The following is a 19,759-nucleotide window of genomic DNA, read 5'->3' as shown; positions in this document are numbered from 1 at the left end:
TTTTATTATCTCTGTGGGTCAAAAATTCAGGAATGGCTTGGCTGGGGGCTTCTGGCTCAGAGTCCCTTATCTGGGACTGGAGGATCCACTTTCAAAGCCGCTCATTTACATGGTAGGCAAGTTGGAGGCTGCTGTTGGCAGCAGGTCTTGGTTCCTCTCCAGGTGGCCTCTCCCAGGGCTGCTTGAGTGTCTGTATGACATGGAGGCTAGATTCTTCCAGAAGAAGTGATCCATGAGAGAGAAAGCTGGGTGGAAACTACCCATTTTAAGACCTAGTCTAGGAAGTCACATAACATCACTTCTGCCATATTTTATTTGTTAGAAGCAAGTCACTATGTCGAGTCCATATTCAACTGGAGAGGAAATTATATCCCACCTTTTGAAGGGAGGATGTAATGTCAAACAATTTGCAACCTATTTTAAAACCACCATATGGGGTTATAGCCAATGATACATATCCCATACTACATGCCATGGATACCTCTGGCTATGGATTAATCCAAGAACGCTTTCCATATTCACACCTAGGACTTTGCCAAATCCTCAGAATAAGACTCTTTATTTAAATGACCAATAACCCAAGCAATACCCACTTAGGACAAGCAGGCATTTATTGGCTCGGTCAACCCAAGGAAGTGTTGAACTAACCAAATCCCAGGACAGGCAATGATCCAGAGAAATAAGTGGAACCAGGAGCCTGTATACTGACAGGACTCTCTCTCTATGTCCTCTCTTTGCTCTTCCTGGAGTGTCAATCTCATTCTTTCTCACTTTGGAGCAGTTTTCCATAGATGGCAGGAACCATGGCTACCTACACCTTCCAAAATTACATTCCACGGCTTCCGCCATGAGAGAGGGTCTTCTCATACTCTGCTTGGTTCCAAGCCCAACACAGAAAAGAAGAGCCTGAGTGGTCCACCTTGGGGCCAGAGGAGGGGCTCGACCCTCACCTGGAAGCTCCCGCGGTTCCCACAAGGCGGCTGTGGAGGAGCGAGTGGTCAGCTTTCAGAGGAAAAGGGTGCCCTGGAGGAGTTGGGCAGGAGAGTGGAGAGAGGGATGGAGAGACAAACACAGGAGCCCTTTACAGCTTTCTTGAAAAAGTACCTATGTTGATAAGGATTAATACAGAAGGTAGAAACAGCATTTTATTTTCACACATATTCTGCATATCCCATTTAAAATCAGAATAGTGACAGAAATAGCATTTATGTGGAATCCACACATTCTTTCTTTTGATAAGCCTCATTTGTGTGGATACCCACAGTCATAATTGGCATTGATGTTAACACATTATAATTAGAACAACATGGTCAGTGGATATGTTCTGAGTTTTAATTTGAACCCCCAAGCAAGAATTTATGAACCGGTTCTAACCTTTTGTCAGTTATAAAATGTATGGTCCCCCTCGGGTCTTTCAGCAATGTAGGAGACACTTTGACAATCTTTCCATCTGTGCTGGGTAGACCTCATTTCCCAAAAGGGCAATGAACAAACTGGTAATACTCAACTTCCAAGAAGTGAAAGCCATCAAACTTTCACAAAACAACAATTCTTCTATTACATGTTTGTTTACATGTGTTTACATGTGTGTGTGTGTGTGACAGGGTGGGGGCAGAGTACTTGGAGATGCGACTCTAGGTAGCTGTATGCACACCAATACACCCATTTCTTTTTGAATTTTAAATAATCAAATATGACAAGTGAGACAGTTTGAGGAAAAAAAGTCTATGAGTGCTAGGTGCATAAGTAATAGTTTTCAAAGAGACATCCATAGCCCACGTACTTTGTACTTTCTTTATAAAACACACATATGCTATGCACTTTCTTTATAAAACACACATATGCTATGCACTTTCTTTATGAAGTTATATTTACTTTAGACAACTGACTTTTGGGCGGGCACTTTCTGCAGCTCATTACGTCCTGGTTCACAGACCCTGCCCCTCTAAGATAGTTCTTGGTTCCTCTTGAAAGGGGTAGTAGCCTTTTTGAAAAATCTCCTTTTTGTCAACTCATCACAGCAATTGACTTTTTCTCACTCCCAGCTCTCACATGAACATCTCCTCTCTTGTCCTGACCTCTCCACAGGCTCTGCAGTGACTCCATGTACATACAAATGCTACTCTGGGCTCACCTCATTTTGCATTGACACTCCAGCACCCGTTTGTGGTCAACGGTTCTGGTAAAGTAATAGTTCTTCCTTAAACATGTCTTCTTAGCAGACCTGGCTACTCTGACAGCCCACATGCCAGCTGCCTACTTCCTGGCCCCCTCCTCAGAGTAACTGATGTGTATTAGAGAGGCAGAGCTGCGTTCAGCACCTCCCATTCCATTCTGTGGTCCAGCCCCCGCTAACCCCTGGGGCACTTTACAGCTGCTGGTTGCTCTTCTCTCCCCCCAACAAGTTTACATTCCTGCCTTTCCCACTTCAACCAGAATCTTAAATAGTAAAGCCATTCATTGATATGTAAGCCTGGAAATAATAGACTAGAAGGGGAGGAGCATTAACACATAGCAGAAGTATCCTGAAAGCTCCAAACTCTTCAGAAAGGTGCCTTTCAGCTTTTGGACTACACAATGTCAGTTTCAGTCCTTGGGTGGGAAGAGCAAGTCCACTTTAAGACTGAAGTCAAGGGCCCTAGACCTAGTTGTCCAATTTCCTTTCTCTTGTCCTCAGCGAAACTGCCTCTTAGAACCTTTGAGATCATGTAGGGCTTCTTTTCTCCCTCACCGGTCTTTCCTCACCAGCACAAGCAGCCCGATTGTGCAGTAAGGACAGTGCACTGGGAATGCTGGCCCGTCAGCCCGAAGAGAAGGCTCCCACCCTCAAGACATGGGCCTTCACCTGATGAAGGAAAAGCTTCTGTTCAGCCTGGAACTAGGCCCCCCAAATGGAAGCATTCCTAGCCAAGCTGTCTCTCAGGTACATTTTCAAGGACAAGACACACGAGACCCTGCCCAGTATCCTAGCTCATGTACAGTTGAAGCTGGGGCTTCAGCCGCAGGCTTCTCCACTGACGCCTGAGGTTGGGGGTTGTAATTAACTGCTTCACAAACCTGTCCTTGATGTGGTTAATATGTTGGGTTGGGGGGACCTTTGCTGGTCACTTCCTAGAATTGTTGGTCAAACTTAAGGAGGTATTTGAAGACCCTGAACATTGTGAGGTTGCTGACTATCAGATCCAGAACCTCCTCTGCAGATCTGGCTCAGGAATAGAGTGCTAGGTTCTGGCAGAGATTTAACATAAATGAAATTGCTCATTCATTCATTGATTTATTAAAAACCCCACACTAAGTGAATACCAGTTACCCCCCACTATGCTTACAGACGAATTCTACGGGGGCTTAATCACTGAGCTCAGACCAGCCCTCCTGCGCAGAAGCAGCTCTTCTTGTCACTCTGAATTCCTCCACCAATTCCTTCAGATCAAGAGCTCCTTGTGTTCTTCTTCTGGGGTCTTCTGCCCAGAAGTCTGCTCGAGGTCTGAGGTCTCCTCACTGGCAGCCCACCTTGATGCTGACAAAGTGCAGTCTTTAAAGACAGATTGAGAAAAAAACTGAGAAGTATTGTGGCAAAGAGAGGTCCTTTTCAAAAATTATTTTTGGTCAGGCCAGATACCAAACAGGCTTACCGCCCAGTCAAGTGAGAAACCCAACCCGTTTGCTCTACCCGCCCAACAAGCCTAAAATACAGATCTATCCCTTTGGAAAATCTGGAAACTTTCCTGACTTGGGATTGATAATAAGGATATGTAAGCCTGTGTCTTTCCAAATTCTAGCCCTGGGTGGTAAAAGCCTTTTTGTGGCCCTATCAAATATAAGACTTTTTTAAATGTTAAGACCTCACACAATGTTGCTTTGGGAAGGTCATTCAAAGTCAGCCTCATCCATTTAACCTGCAGGTTTTAACACTTCATGCTAATATGTAAAAACTTCTCTTTCTAAAGCCACCAAATACCCATCAGAGAGATAGTTTAAAAGAAAACATGTTCATAGTTATTATCAACAAATCCATTTATGGAACTGTCCAAGACACTTAGATAAAATGAATCAAAGAAAACAGTATGTTTTCATGATTTCAAGAAGGTTAGAATGCTAGGCTGAAAACACCCACAAGGACACGCAACTTTTGGTCCTCTCTCTTAAGGGGCCTTCGGGTTTGGATTAAAAGGTTGGAACAAGGTCAGAGGAATCCTCCTAAAGCTGTGAAGACTGAGAATAGCTAGGGTGTTAAGCCTGAGCCAGAGTCTCCGGAGAGCTCCAGAAGATGGGAACAGCGTGTTGATAAAGCAAGTAAATAGGCTTGGGGCTTTCACAGTTCATCTGTGGTATGCTGTATTACCCAAGATGTTACTTCAGTATATTTTTAAAGAATATTGACAACGATAATAAGTGAAATGTATAGACCACAGAGCACATGTGTGAGGTACTGTTCGAAGTGTTTCCCATGTGTACACAATATGATAATGAAGATTGTGTCAGAGAGCTTCCGTGGGAAGGAGGCATAGGACAGAACCTGGGGCACTTGTAGGACCTGGAGTGTTTGGAAATAGTCAGATATGAAATGGAGAAATTCAGCAAGTATGGAATTGTGGTTTTGTGGTTTTTTGTTATTTCAGGTATGTTCAACTTAACACCACAACACGATTTTCACTTTCATGACGCTAAAGGATGATCTACTCGGTGGCGTGATAGCAGCCATGGAATACCAGAGACCCTCTCTAAGACTGTGTTACATGACTGAGGACAGCTCTGGGTCTTCCCTTAGATGATTCCTGATGTTGATAAAGTCTACGGCTGGATACAGATTTAGGGGGCAGGACCAAGCAATACTCTTCTTCACTGGCTCACAAATCCTCTTGAAAATGGAGAAATTGATACACAAAAAAGGAGATAGTGCAGAAAAAAGACATAATTGGAATTATAACTCTGTTGGCAGGTGATGCTAGAAGGTCTATGTTCCTCAGCAGTTTTCTAACTTTCATAGGCGTCAGAACCACCTGGAAGGGGTGCTTGTTCGAAAAGCATATTTCTAGCTCCCTCTTCCAGAGAATCTGATTCAGTTGGCAGCAGGTGGGGAGTGGGACCAGGAACATTCTGAACAAGCAACAAGCGGCTCTGATGCAGAAGTTTCGATAAAGACCACACCTTGAGAAATACTTTGAAAGTCTTAGAAAAAGGGATAATAGTGAAAATAGTCAACATGAAACCTAAAAAGGAAGAAGAAAGACAGGACAAACACAGGATCTGAAGTCAATAGGAGCCTAGAGAGGAATTATTTGCAAAATCACACAATTAGTGAGGTATGAGAGGGAGGAATTATGATTTCTTATTTAGTTATTGCTTGTTCTCTGCCCATTTCCATTAAAATCCCTAGGAAGGGAAAGGTAATAGAATAAAACATATTATCTATTTTGAGAGAAGCTATCTGGGGCAAGGGGAAGGAGTGATGGAAAATACATCACCTGTTGCCTGGTATGAATGCCACATGCCTTACAGGACTCCGGAGCCTCTTTTAATTGCTTACTTATAAGTCTACATTCCTGAACGATTTCATAGCTGCTGGGGCCTGGGGTTCATCTCAGGTGTGTGAATCTGGCTGGATCAAGCCTGGTAGGGTAAGAAACACACATGGAAATGCATCACTATTGATAAAACTTGAAGTTTGAGGAGAAGAGAAGTAAGAAAGAATTAACTCTGAGGAAAGTAAATGGGGGAATTTCTATTTTAAAGTTCTTTTTACTGGAAATATTAGATCCAATAATTGCATTTAGTGTTCTGTAAATGAAGATAAATTATTAGCAATTAAAAAAAATCAAGTAGTGATAAAAATAATGGGCATAATTATTTTATCACAATTAACTTCCTTTTTAAGGTATCTGTGACCTTTCAAGCACTAAATCAAATGCATAAAGTGATTCACTGCCCGAGGAGCACATAAAATGAATATAAATGACTGATTAATAGGAACAAAAGGTGTACCATAATATGCTTAAGACATTTTAACTAAGCAAAATGTTATTCCTTATGTCTAAAAAAAGATTTTAAAATTAACATCCTCAGTGTCTATTCTGTCACATGTTCTGAGGAGAAGGCTGTTGATATATAATATTTTTTCAGTAGAGTCTTCTTGGATTATTTCACCAAGACTCACTACATTGGCAAATAAAGTTCCTTAAGAAGTGTAACCAACTATAATTGATAGAAATGAAGGACAAAATGTATGAAAATATCTTAGAGAGAAAAAAACCAGACATCAGTCAGTTGTTGCCTTTTTAAGCATGGTTTCCCCTGTAATTCAAAATTCCTTTTCTGCTTTCTGACCCATGGGCTGCTGAGCCACCACAAGAGCCGTAATCATGGGCAGCGCTGCTGACGAGGGCTGGGCCTCGGCTCCCTCTGCACTGGAGATTAGTAGGGATTTTATTGCTAAGCCAACTGGTGAAAGAGAAGCGGATGTGAAGGGCAAAACTCAGAGGACCTGGAAATAGTAACCATTGCTGTCATGCCTTCTAATTTAAATAGCAAATGCCCAAACACGTAAAAAGCAAAAAACAAAAAAACACCATCAACAGGACAAACATGATGGAAAGTCCAAGATGATCCGTATCTTGGGTCAAATTACTCTTTTAAAAAATATTGTGTGTCAACGAAGCAAATGAAAGGGCCTAGAGTGAGAGTGCTGGACACACATAGTTTCTGATAGAACAGAGTCAAGTTGTGTGGGAGTTAAAGACACCAAAACGTGCCCACCACTGATTTGAAATACCCAAGCGGAAGGGTTGGGCATGGTTTTAGGGTACAGAGAATAGTAGGCCAGGGTCCACTTACCCTCAACCTATTTGCAAAACCTACTATTAGTGGCAAGTGACAAGGACAGGGGGTGGGCTGGAGCGACGTGAAGACTTCCCCCCTAACAGCATATTGGCAACTAATGTTATATAATTTCCTTGTACTGACCACAGAATAGCTGGTCATTATAGCTGTTAGGTACTGTGCATTGTTGTTGTCATGTAATATCATACACAATAGAGTTTACCACAAATACTGCAATGAAACTTTAAACGGTAAAACTCTAGTAAAACACTATGATTTGCAGAGCAATAGTTCAACAGGAAGGAAATGTGTGACTTTCTATGGGCATTTATGATAAATGGAGGAAAATAATGATGATTAAGGGTATTTGAAACGTGTCTTTGAGTAGAAAATTTCAAAATAAAGAATAATGAAGAGAAATACCATGCACTAACATTTTTAACCATTTTGTGCAAAAGTACTTATTTATATCAGTAATTTTATTTAGTTCTTACAATTCTCGGTGCAAGTGTGAATTATGTGCAGATTTTCTTTTATATTTCCCATCTTCCTTAATGCCTTAAATATCCAGCTTCTACAAACTGCATCCTCAACACACACAGATTAAAATTTCTCTTCTGAAAAGGGATCTGAAAAGCTAAACCTGATAATGATCCTGATCTCCTATCTATTTCAAAATATTGGCAATTAAGTTTTAGAAGGCTTAAATCAAAAGATTGAATCAAAAATGCTATGATGCAGGGTATGGCCCAGTGGTGTAGTGGCTAAGTTTGCACGCTCTGCTTTGGCAGCCTGGGGTTCACAGGTTCAGACCCCGGGCGTGGACCTACACACCACTCATCAAGCCATGCTGTGGTGGCATCCCATATACAAAATAGAGGAAGATTGGCACAGATGTTAGCCCAGGGACAATCTTCCTCAGCAAAAAGAGGAAGATCAGCAGCGGATGTTAGCTCAGGGCTGATCTTCCTCACCAAAAAAAAAAAAAAAAAATGCTATGATGCAAAGAATTCCTGGATTGTTTCTCCTCAGTCTCCAGACACAATCCCTATTTGTTATTCCTCACTGCCTTCGTGTGATCATTATACCTATAATTTCTCACTTTTCCTTATTAAAATGCCAATATACTTGGGAAGGAACACTTATTATGCCTTATTAGCCAATAATACACCACTGAATTTATATGATTTTTTTTCTCTAAAAATTAATCAAAAGTAGGTTTGTTAGGAAACAAGATGGTGAGGTTAGCTCTAAGAGGAAGGGGAGAGAAGTTCACTTATTCATGATTATATGCCAAGCACAATGCTGTATCTTCATGGTACAATGCTACACATATCATTTCATTTAGTCCTCACTTAAGTGGCTTGATGTAGGTAGTGTCTCCATTTTGCAAAGTAGAAAATTAAAATTCAGAGAGGTAAATCTAATTGTTGAAGCTCACGAGTGATAGAGATTCAAAACAAAAGATGTGTGACTACAAAGACTTTGATTGTTTAAGGAGTACTGAAATCTGAAGGCTGGAGGCATACAAGCCCCATTGGAGTCCAGCAAAGCTGACATTGCCACTCACCCTCAAAACTGGACCAGGAGCAGAACTCCGATTCCCTGACTCCCGGCAGAGGATTCTCTCCAAGAGACCACACAGAAGGCTCTTATGCAACAATCAAGATCAGAGCTTGGCTCTTCTGCCCAGCAGCCTAAGCCAGTCTCCATGAGTCAGCCAGACATTTTATTCTGATCTGGGCAACCAGAGATAAGAGTCCACCTGTGCAATCCCTCTTCTGGAAATGGTAGGGGAAAGAAGCAACAAGAATTTGGCTCCCTCTTCCAACACCTTTTAAAGGTCACTAATTAATTCTTCAAGGCAATTGCTCCTACATGTGGAGTTGAGACATAGGGGTGTGTGGTGCCTTGTGAGAGGCATGGCATGGACAGTGAGTCCTCATAGTCACGGGGTCACAGTCCCGAAAAGGAGCATAGTTAAAAAGACCATAAATCTCACCAAAACCAGGTGGAGGGAAAATTAGGGCTGAAACATTTTAAACAAGCTATTCCGTATAAATTAAAACAGTAGAAAGTCTAGAAAACATCCACTTTTTATTTATGGATGCTACAAATCTTCTCCAAAATGTGTTCTCCTAAATCAACTTCTTCAACCCATCCAGTGTTACCAAACCATCTAATCAAGCTTGGTTTTTATAAAGTACAAATGCAGGGTAAACAAAGAGGGTTTCTTCTAAACCGAACAATTTTCATAATTGTCTTTGGGGCCAACGCTCTATTCCAGGTCAGGTGATGTGAAACCCAAGTCCACTGTGATTTTTCCTTGAACTTCGTGTTCCCAGGAATCCACATAAATGTCCAGTACAGTAGTAGCCTCTACTTCTTTCATCCTTCTGACTCCAGGGAAGCCGACAGCAGTGTGACGCCTCCGCCACTTTTTCTACTGGGGTCTTAGATCGCTCTTATCAGTTTGTACAAGCTCATTGTATTTTAAATATACTAACTATGGTATGTTATATCTGTGCAGATATTCCTTCTCGGGTATCTTTAACATTGGTTATTTTAATGTAATCAATATTGATGTCTTGTAAATTCTCCAGTGATTTCTAAGCTAAGAAAGTCCTTCCTACCCAGAGATAAGCTAAATATTTATGTATAGATTTCTATAGATAAATCTGTAGATTATCTTCTGGATTTTTTGTGTTGTTTTTTTTTTTTGCAGCATTTCGTTCTTAAATCCTATTGAAATTTATTTTGCACTTGGAGTAAAGTGATGATATAAAGTGATTTTTAAACAAATAATTAAACTGCTTTTTTAAACGCTATTTACTGAATAATTCACTCAACTTCCACAATGATTTGTGAGGTCAACTTTTATCATATCCTATATATACTAAGAGCGATTTCTGGGCAACATACATTTTTTCCATTGCTTTGTCTGAATCCTCTGTACACCGACACAAAAATATGAAATATTTTTAGGTATGAAAAAGCAAGTTAACCTTTATTACTTTTTTCCAAAACTTTTAAAGATATATTTATGCATATAATTATATGCACTATTTATATGTATTCTCATATGAGTTTTGGTTTTTTATTTCTTTACAAAAATAAAAAATTTTATTATTACTTTATTTTTCATGGAACAATATCTAAAAACAAACGAAGCATTCACTACAGCACTGATGATACATGATCACTAACAATTGTTGAGAGTTTGTATACGCCAGACATATTCAAAGTACTTTAGACATTGTAATAGTTAATTTTATGTGTCAACTTGGCTGGCCACGGTGCTTAGATATGTGAACAAACACTATTCTGGACGTTTCTGTGAGGGTATTTTTGAACTAGATTAACATTTAAATCCGTGGACTTTGAGTAAAGCAGATTGTCCTCTATAATACGGGTGGGCCTCGTCCAGTCAGTTGAAGGCCTGATTAGAACAAAAGACTGCCTTCTGCCAAGCAAAAGAGAATTCAGCCAGCAGACAGCTTTCAAACTTGAGCTGCAGCACTGGCTCTTCCCTGGTCTCCGCCTGCTGGTGCACCCTGCAGATTTTGGACTTGCCAGTCTCCATAATCACATGAGCCAATTCCTTAAAATAAAATAAATTTCTCTCTCTCTATATATATATACATAGATAATATAATATTATATATTATATACACCGTTATATCCATATACACACATATATGTACATGTACACCCTATTGGTTCTGTTTCTCTGGGGAACTGTGACTAATACATATATATAAAGTCATTTGTTCATCACGAACACTCCAAGGGGCAGGTATGTTTTTACCATCTTTACGTTACAGGTGAGGGCACTGAGTCTGGGAAGCTTAAATAGCTTGTCCAACATCTTTCAATCGGTCAGTGGAGGACGAGGAATCAGACTCATTGCCTACAATCTTAATAATGCAAATATACTTTTTCAGATCAATGAAACTAACTTTTAAAAATTATTATTTTTTCTTTAAAAAACAAAATAACATTGTAGTTCCTTATTTGGATTTGATGCCTTTTTAGGGAGATCCAAGTATGTCAGAGTGAAAGTTCTCCACGTGGTTCTCAAAAAGGTAGTCCTATGGAGTTCTTTGCTTTTCTCACTCTCGTCCCCTCCTGAGTGTACAGCTGAGGTTTTCAGTAGCCATGGGACATATGGTGATGTCATTGCTCTGATGTTAACAGATAATGGGTTTATTTTTGTTAATTTTGAATGAATTAATAAATATTTTTAAACTTCTCAGGTTTAACACAATACAGTAAATATTTGTTGATATAATCCTCATAAATAAAAGCTTTTGGGGGTCCTAAATAATTTATGAATTTAAAGAGGTTCTGAGACCGAAAAGTTTGAGAACTGCTGCTTTAGAGACATTACAGAAATTAAGGTATTTTTATGAAATGAATACCATTATTTATCAGTTTAGCAGATGCGATTTTACAATTTTTACAGAATTCTTTAATTCTTCCCATACTCAAATCTGAGTAAGAGAGGGAGAAACTAAACCTAAAATGAAACTTCACAAATATCTTGTATGCTATGTTCAATCTTTAATGTTTTTACTTGGCCATGGTCAGAATAATTCTAGGCCCTGGGTCTATAGTCCAGTCATAATGTTTACCAATTCCAACTGGATAAATGTTATCTTACCTTCTTCCAATGGTGAATAAAAGACTAACAAAACATTTTCCCACTTTCTCAAATGTCAAATAGTGGACGTTTGCAGGAAAGCCCACGGAAAACGCATGTGGTGGAGAAAAGATGTGCGTGCCGGTGCCTGGGTGCACGGTGACTCTGCACTTTCTGCTCCAGCTTCCTGTGGGCTGTCTGGGGGCGGTCCACATCCTCCGGGCATTCTCCCGAGGGTGGGGCCACAGCCATAACAACTTCACATCGCTGTGCTGAGCCCTGCAGAGGAGCAGCAGCGAGGCTGGGGCAGAATGCGGTGAGCCTGGCTGTGCTTAGAGCAGGAACCTCCTCTGGAGATGCAGCTTGGCTCTGCTCCGGGCCAGAAACTGGAGGGAGCTCAGAAGGCTCATCTTTGGCAAATGTGTGTCTGCCAGTCCACCAGGGGAAATGCAGCAGAGAGTGGCTGCCTCAGTGTTACTAGGTGAGTCAACGAGATGGAACAAAGGAATCCAGGCTGACGCCTGTCTCTGACCGCTGTGGAGAGTCCTATTCTGTCCAAATCAACAACACCATCATTGCTGTCTTGGTGTAGAACGTCACAGTTCACAAAGCGCTTTCACATTCTCTCTCAAGGACGCTGTGAGGTAGACCAGGCAGGTACTGTTCACTTTATTTTACAGATCAGGAAACTGAGAATCCAGAGGGTCGAGGAATTTACTCACGGTCACAGGTAGCCAGAGCCTTGCCAGGCCTGGAAGGCAGCTCCTGTGGTTTCAATCCCACATCAGGTCCATTGGCTATGCAGATGGCACACATGGCCGGCCTCTTCCTTATACCTGAAGTTACCTAACCGCAGGCAGGTTTTTGCACAAGTGTATTTGGAAAGAAGGTAAAGATATAAAAAGGAAAAGGTAGAGATTGAAAAGGCAGAGAAAAAATCAGGCGGAAATGCACATCCTTTTACAAAATTCGTGACTGCTCTCATTTCTTTACTAATTACTCACGGAAAGTCTGAGGTCATCATTATCAACTTCCAGCGATTAAAAAAAAATGTTGTACCTCCACCAAAGTCGTCATTTAAAATAGTATGAAAATGCCTGTTGACACAAGTTTTTCTTCGTGAGTGTCAGTGGCCAAGATGAATCAGGGTGTTGAGGAGATTCTAGGATTGGGACCGGAGGCCTTGAGCATTCACCAGGATGTTCTCTCGAGGTCGTGAGTGTGTAGAGATGGTGGCTTCAGTTCCACAGCGTGTGCTGAATGCAGAATGGCCTCTGCAGGATGTGCTAGAGTTCTTTAGCCTTTAATTGCTTTTACAGCTGCTGCTCTAAAAACAGAAGGGATACAAATTACACTGTTTCGTTCCACTAAAAATGCAAAGAGGACCAGCAAAAAGAAATCCATAGACTCTGCCCTGCAAATGAGTCAAACAAACTTTTCCTTTAATGTGTTTTTGCTTATTTGAAAACTCACTTATAAGAGAGTGCTAACAAATAAAAAAACATGAACATAAAAAAAAAGTTCAAGACCGTTAATGAGGTAGGAGTGGAGTACTGATGGCCTGGTGAGTGTGAGGACGGCAGCAAGCCTCCGCCCCTGCAGGACCACCAGACATGGCATCTGGAATGCTCTTTGTGCCCAGGCATCCGACTGTGCCTCTGTCTTGGTGGATGGGAGCTCATCATAAAAATCAAAACAAACATGCACTTTCACATTGTTTTGTAGGCTGAGATTTGTACTTGCTACACACACGAAGGTGAATGTCCATCCTGAACACAGTTATAGCTGTGGACAGGCCTCTCCGTTGGTTATTTCTACCTTAATTCTCATTTTCTGTCCTCTGGTCTCTGCTTCTCCATGTAGCCCCAGCTTTTCACAGCTGCAGTTTCAGGGCAAGTCTCTTATCTTCCCTCAGAGGGACATTTATTTGTATAACCATTGCAGCTCCCAATTAATCCCTGAATAAGTGCCCCTTGGGACCCTCATAGGCCTGTGGTTGCTGCTATTGTAAAGAAGTAGCAACTCTGAATGCCATATTTGAAAAATGTGTCTGAAACCAGGGAAGACTTTTTAGAAGAAATTAAATGTGAATTCTACTCGTCTAACCATTCCTTGTGTGGGTTTTTCAAATGAAGAATTGGTTAACAATAATAGGAAAATCATTAGTCAAAGAAATCATAATACTTTCGAGGTGACGTCTTTAAATTACTGACCTCTAGACACCCCTGTTTCTGATTTACATGGCTTGTTGTATTTAACTTCTTCTCTCTTTAATTGGCATATAATAATTGTTCTATACAGTCTGACTTCTTTATGGGTATGCAACATACACTGGAATTCTATCCATGGGTTTACTCCTTGAAACTACTTTATGTTTATATCTGGGTTAAAAAAAATAAATTATTGGATGGAGTTCAAGATTTTCTAAATCATACCAAATTCTCTTCCATAGGAAATATGTTATATCCGTGTACTAGTGCATTAATGTTTGGTGATGATCTTCAGATCACACACAAGTCTTAAAACTACAGCAAGCTTCCTACTTGACAGGTAAATTGTTGCAATAAATAAGCCATTATATGAAAGAGAATGTCAGACTTTTGCTCACTTCTCCTCCCAGTTAGATTTTTTTAAAATGAATTTAGAATCAATTATCCTACACCATTATCAATAATGGCAGAGTATGGGCTCTGGAGGAGATAGCCGGGGGTACAATCTTGGTCTTTCCACTCTTGGCTCTATGACCTTGAGAAGTTCCCATACTCCTCCAAGCCTCTGTCTCCTCCCTTGTAAAATGGACATAGTAGTAGTGCCCATCTCATCGAGTCGCTATGGGCATTAACCAGGTAACACACATAAGAAGCTCAGCACGGAGGTAGGTACACCACTAGAGTTCAGTAAAGGAGAGATGTCGTTCTTCTTTTCCTCTCCAGAATCCCTGTTTGTGCTTTCTCTTACAGAGAGATGGGAGGGAGTTCAAGCGTATTAACTCTGCCCATCAACAAGCCTACATACCAACACGTACTTGGGAAATGCCGATGGGGAAAACAATAATATCAGGATCATTTAGTTTAAGGTGTAAACAGTTAGAGGGGATTTTAACAGCAATGTTTAAACTGAAGATAACACAAGAGAGGAAGTTTAAATTGAGGAATATAAAAATTAGGTTCAGAGGAAGTAATTTATTAACTAGAACTTCCTGATTACCTGTGGGGTTTTGTCGTTCGTTCGTTTTGGTTAGTTCTCCTTATGATCTAGTCTAAAAACTTACCTTCGTCTCCGCTTCACTCGGTCCCCAGGTCGTGTGGACGTTTCCCAGCTCACATCCACCACTTACTTTGGTTTAGTTGCAATGTTACCTCCCAGGCTGGGTTACCATGGCCTTACAGCTGGATTAACGCAATACCCTCCAGACTTTCTCTCCGGCTTTTAACACCTTCCTTCTATTCAATCCTGCATTTTGCCAACAGGTTAATTTTCCTCAAAAACCACTTCATTTTATCTTTCTGATTTCCCACTGCCTCCGTGGTAGGATTCTAATTCCTTGGTTTAGCATTCAAGGACCTACAGAATCCAGCGTTTCCAGCTCCGTTCCCCACCCCCATCTCCTCTAATCCACCCTCGTGGGGGAGGTGGTGCCGCCTGAGAAGAGCATGACTCCAGAGCAGGCTGCCTGCCTGGGAACTCCAGCTTCACCACCTAACAATTTGAAACTACGAGTCCCGACTTTCTGACTCGTGGAACAAGCATTCCATGTGCCATCTGAAGGAGGAAATGTGGGCTTCACCCACTGGTAAGGGTTCTGCTTAAATCTACAGAATGGGCAGATAGCCTAATTTCCGTGTTTAAAGTAATCATCTAGATGGAGACTGCAAATGTTCCCACTTGAGATAGAGGATGGCCAGCAGCCAAAGGGGGGATTTAGGGCAATGAGACCCTTTCATGAGTCCCTTAGCCAAACTCAGGAGAGTCAGTGGGGAAGGAGGGAAGGGATAGAGAAAGCTAGAAGTGGTGGGTCTGGGGGCACAAGCTTGTTAGAGGGCTAGGAGTCTGTCTCTCCCTTCTTTGCTCTATCCTCCCTGCCCCATCCTCTTCTCATGGGAAAGAGCACCCAGAAGTGCATCACAGTGTCCCATGAGGTCTGGACTGCCATCCTTAGGTGCCTGAGGGTGGCCATGGGACTTGCTAACCTGTGGTGAGAATCGCAATTGGGTGGATATTGGCGTCACAGGTCGCGGACAGCCATCGAGTTTGCATCCGGGCCTCAGCCAGGGGATACCGAGGGCAGCGGTTTCCTGGCCAGTTTCTCAGATTCTGTGGGATAATAGCTCCCCACGACTCCCTTAACTCCCAAGACCTCAACAATTCCCAGCTATCCCTGGCTCCACTGAGATCTGCTCACAGCTGGGCTTTGGAAGGGGCGTTTAGACCATAATCTACTCAGAATCCTCTATGTTTCCTGGATGATGTTTATTATTACATTTTTACATCACCAAAGTTCTTTGGAATAATCACAGTAACATTTTTGAGACCTTACTGTATTCTAGAACCTGACCACATTGCCTTCAATCTTCACACTCGCGTCACCCCCCGTTATGATGAAGAAACTGGGCTCATTTAGGATAAGCGGTGGAGCCAGGACCCTCACCCAAGTCTCTCTGCCTCCAGAGCCTGAAGCCTTGTGGTTTTCTTCTGTGGATCTGTTCATCTGTTACCCTTCTCATTTGCTCCCCACAGTCTTAACCTTTCTGTCATCCAGCAAAGTTCTGGACACAGGTTCCCGCTCTGAGCTGAGGCAAGCTTCCTGAAATTTCCTGCTGCTGTTTCTCCAGCCTGCTTTAACACAGGACGGACTCAGAGGATGTGAAGGCAAACATTACAGTTCCTGTGCTGTTCCTCATAAAGATTTAAAAGAAAATATAGAAAGAAAAGCAAAGGGAAGCAAATAACTCAGGGTTGTGTCTGTTAGTCATAACACAATGAAGGAGAGAGTCAGCCCCAGAGTATAGCAAAAGGTACATTTAGAAGACAAATGCAAGTTATTTAGAACCACCTCATAAAAAATTTGTGGTGTACTCTTATGTACACCACAGAAGTACCGGGTACTTCTTGCCCAGCAGTCGATGCGTCAACAGATATTTACAGGGAACCATTATGAGACAAGCATGGTGTAAGTGGCTGCAACACTTCTGTCTGACTTTATGAGTTTATCTTTCCTGTCGAGCTTCTTATAAACTTTGCAACATTCCTACGTTCAGGCTTACTATTCTAAAACTTTAAATAAATTATGTTAACTGACATGCTAGCAGGACCAGTGAATATTTTTTAAGACTGTACTTGATTGGATTCATTCATTTTTATGACTTTATTGTCAGGAAAGATGAGATACTTGTTCATATATAATGGCATTCTTGTAACATAATTTGGTTAATAATTACAGTTAAGACCTCCATTTTTTACTTTAAGAACAGATATTCGAATGCTGGATCAAATCACTAATGACTTTTCTGCAGCTCTCATTTCTCCAGATCTACTGAACTGAAGCTCTGTTTAAAAAACAAATGAAAAAAGCCAAACACTAGCCCTGTCACGAAAGTTTTGTCAGGCTAGCAATCTGGGTCATGGAAACACCTCATAATGGGTACCAGTAAAAGAAATTTCTGATACCTTTTACCCATGAGAAACTATTTCATTAATGAGGAAATTTCTCACTTTCTAAACTCGACGTTAACCACATTATCCTCATGATCGATGTCCTTTTGACGCCTGAATTATCGCCCTGGCTAACCTGGTCTTGCTCCAACGGGCACATAAACCCCGCTGAGCTGGCCGTGACCAATGTTCCACCTGCCGGGCGGTGTTCTCCTTGCCTTCCTTTCGGTCTCTTCTTGTCCCCCTTCCCCAGGAGAGTTAAATGACTGTGTGAGCGCTCAGTGACAGGTCAGAGCTCCACCTAGAACGTGCACACACACAGATGTGTGACGGGCCCACCGGAGCTGAGAAGGTCTTTCTCCGAAAAACGTCAGGACGACTGGCCCCTCGACTGGAGAACATCAGAACTCGCACACTAAAAACCAGGCAGCTATCCAGCTGTACCCAGTGCTATTTTTGGGGATCCATCCTAAGAAGTTATCATTTTCATGAGAATGAGGTGCTTATTCCACCACAGAAGTTTTGACTTTGGAAAGCATCCCTTCGTAGTTCTAATTTCCCCGAGGGCAGTATTTTTTTGGACTTGTTTTTCTCTTCCGTGTTTGGACATCTGAGTTCTCACTCTTTGAGGCTCTGCCTCCTTGGTACTCTCCCCTGTGGTAGCTCCACCACACTCTGTAACTAAAACAGAACTGAAGTAGTTAGGAAGTTAATTCTCAACAAAACCTATTTTTCCTCATTTAAGAAGTTTTCTTTTGCTGTATCTATAAAATTGCTTCAAATCAATACCTCATTTTGTAAATACTAATTTTTTTTTATACAATGCTATCTTTTTTTATTCTTGCTGCAGAACAGTGAGTGAAGTGTGTCTATAATGATATGCCTTATTGCTGTCACATAATTATACCTGATTTAATAACAATCCCTAATATATTGGGTATGGCACAAAAGGTACTAAAATATCCTTTTTATAAATACTGTTAACAAGATAAGCTTCTGTCAATAGATTATGCTGACATTCAGTTTGTGTCATTTTTAGATAACATCTCGAACATGACAATATTTCTGTTTGACCCAATGGCCTGGGGCGCTGATGAGAACTCAGGCTTTGAGAATCAGAGGTTGGTTCATTCTTGTTAAGTAAAGCAATGCTTTATTGATTTTGGAGTTAAACCAAATTGACATTTTCATGACTGTTACGGACTCAATATTTGTGTCCCCTCAAAATTCATATATTGAAGCCCTAACCCCCCAATGTGATTATATTTGGAGAAGGAGCCTGGAAGGAAATAATTAAGGTTAAATGAGGTCATAAGAGTGGGGCCCTGATCCAATAGCATTAGTGTCCTTATAAGAAGAGACACCAGAGAGCTCACTTTCTCTCTCCCTACACACATGCACCAAAGAAAGGCCACATGAGCATCCAGGGGAAACGGGGCCATCTGCAACCAAGGGGAGAGTCCTCGCCAGACACCAGCCCCGCTGGCGTCTTGATCTTGGACTTCCACTCTCAAGAACTATGAGAAAATAGATTTTTGTGGTTAAGCCACCCAATCTATGATATTTTGTTATTGCAGCCCAAGCAGACTAATACAATGACTAACCTATTTTCTAGAAAAAGTTTAGCTAGTTATTCTTGATTTGGGCAATGCACAAAATAAAAATAATGCAACCTTAAGTTTTCCAAAATAAATTTCTGTATTGGAGTACTTCAAAACTGTGATCACTTTTTCTTCAGGTTTTTCTCTGTGAAATACCACTGTACAATGAACAAGACTGTTGAAATCTCACTAATACCAACTTAAAACTACTAATCTAGGCATATCTCAGCAAGGGCACTCAAGTTTTGTCATAGTTTGTAACTTCCAGACAAGATGTAGCAAGACGGTTCATTGTCAAATATAGACCTGTAGAAATTGCTAAGAAATTGGAAGTAAAGAAAAACATTTGTGAGTTCTAGGCAGTTTATAAAATAGAATCTTGCTTGCTGATATTTACTCATTAAATTATTTACAGTTAAGCAATACAGTTATATGACTAGGTCAATAAAGTTAAGCAAATTAAGTAACAATTGCACTTGTGCTATGATTTGTATTACAGCTAAAAGACATCAAACAAAACTTGCAAGAACAATGTTTTGTTTGATAAGAAACATATAAATTATTTGACTGTTATAAAACGCAGAACTATGTCAATCTCTAGAATCTATTATACAATAAAGAACTAATTTTTCCACTGTTTTTCCCCATAAATGATGAATAAACACAATTTTCATAGGGTCACAAAACACTATCTTTTAAGAATTAATTAACATTTAATAATTATGTAATATTTTATCTGTGGACTTTTTTGATTCAGAAAATAAGGATTAATTTTATACTTAATTGTTGGCGAAACAAACCTAAAAAATGATAGATGAAATTTTAAATCAAATTGTAAATATTTATAATCCAAACAGTAAAAACTAGAACATTTCCATACTGGGCAAATGTATCAAATCAATATAGTACTTGTTCAACACCAGCAGGTGGAATGGAGCAGCTGTGACTAAAAAATGACAATGCTGTCACAAAGTAACTATACCTGGAAATAGTGTACCTGTAAAATTCAAACTAATTCCTGGTACTAGAAGAGACTTTGATTAAATAG

The 19,759-nt window shown here is 40.8% G+C and overlaps 1 long non-coding RNA gene across 1 annotated transcript; it reads right to left on the bottom strand.

Annotated features, from left to right (window-relative positions):
* Window positions 1-1,144: 1,144 nt before the first annotated feature.
* On the bottom strand, window positions 1,145-11,653 carry LOC147914562 (uncharacterized). The gene is made up of 3 exons (XR_015555279.1): window positions 11,480-11,653; window positions 5,466-5,610; window positions 1,145-3,532 (listed from the first exon to the last, which is right to left on the bottom strand). It is a non-coding gene; the product is annotated as an uncharacterized LOC147914562 (long non-coding RNA).
* Between the last annotated feature and the right edge of the window lie 8,106 nt (window positions 11,654-19,759).

Source organism: Ceratotherium simum, chromosome 19 (genome assembly GCF_057802395.1).
Source record: "Ceratotherium simum simum isolate JZ-2026a chromosome 19, ASM5780239v1, whole genome shotgun sequence".
NCBI lineage: Eukaryota > Metazoa > Chordata > Mammalia > Perissodactyla > Rhinocerotidae > Ceratotherium > Ceratotherium simum.
Note: the sequence above shows the minus strand (reverse complement) of the source record. Positions and strands in the feature narration are given on the sequence as shown.